This window comes from Thunnus maccoyii, chromosome 15 (assembly GCF_910596095.1).
Source record: "Thunnus maccoyii chromosome 15, fThuMac1.1, whole genome shotgun sequence".
Lineage (NCBI taxonomy): Eukaryota > Metazoa > Chordata > Actinopteri > Scombriformes > Scombridae > Thunnus > Thunnus maccoyii.
In genome coordinates this window covers 692,240-693,192 of record NC_056547.1, presented here as the reverse complement: position 1 = coordinate 693,192, position 953 = coordinate 692,240, and the positions used below count along the sequence as shown (strand labels likewise).

General features: G+C 42.1%; 1 long non-coding RNA gene across 2 annotated transcripts in view; it reads right to left on the bottom strand.

Annotated features, from left to right (window-relative positions):
• LOC121913330 overlaps positions 1–483 on the bottom strand; it is a 1,674-nt gene extending 1,191 nt beyond the window's left edge. For both annotated transcript variants that reach the window (XR_006100299.1, XR_006100300.1), the window contains exons 1-3: positions 412–483; positions 107–246; positions 1–8 (exon numbers count right to left, since the gene is read on the bottom strand). The exon at positions 1–8 is cut by the window's left edge and continues 149 nt beyond it. This is a non-coding gene — a long non-coding RNA (uncharacterized LOC121913330). The remainder of the gene's footprint in view (positions 9–106; positions 247–411) is intronic.
• Positions 484–953: the final 470 nt, after the last annotated feature.

Below are 953 nucleotides of genomic sequence, written 5' to 3'. Positions count from 1 at the left end.
TCCTCGACCTAACGAAGAACAGAAGATGTGTCAGAAATATGCAGAGATTAAAGCAATAATTAAAAGTATACCTGTGCTAAAGAATTTTTAACAAATGGCAAATCACCTTTAAATGAATTAATATATTTTATATTGAATCCATCCTTGTCCTTGCCCAAGGATGAAAAATATGCTGCCTCTTCTTTAGGTTTAATCTTCACTCTCTGTGGCCTTATTGCTGACATCTCATGCTAAAGATGATGATGACTTCAGTAAAGATATAGAAAAAAATCTGATCAGTTTACCTATCATAGTTTGTTAACAACTTACTGCAGACCTATTTTACAGTTGACTTTCAGTCTTTTAAGTGTCTGTGTAGGAAATGTGCCAAACAAATAGATATGCTATACAAATAAATTTGCCTTGCCTTACTAGTAAGCCATATGTCAGACTCGGGGAAGCAGGAGTGGACCCAAACGCAGAGGCCGGAATGCAGATATGATGAAAAAAACTCCTTTAATTGTGGATGGTCATGAACAGGCAAACAGAGCAGAACTAGCAGATGCAACAACACAAAACGATCCAACAAGGACTGAACAGAAAACCAGAACTTAAAAAGAAACTGAACTAACAAGGAGATGAGGTGCAGGTGGGGAGATGGGTGGAGAACTCAAGAGAGGGGAGTGAACATACAGGGAGCTGATTGGCTGAGGACACACAGGGAGCAGGGCAGGGCTGACGAGGCTAACACAGGGCAGGTGTGGGGAAAACAGAGCAGGGCAGGACTAACGAGTCCAAATGCAGGGCAGGTGTGGAGGAGCACATGAACACACAAGGAAAACAGAACAAAAGCCCAGAAAACAAACTCAATGCCATCTACACTAACCCATCCAAAACCAACCACAAACACAAACCCAAGCACACAACCCAACAAACCAATGACGCAGTCCTCCAAAACCCACCACCCAACCCAT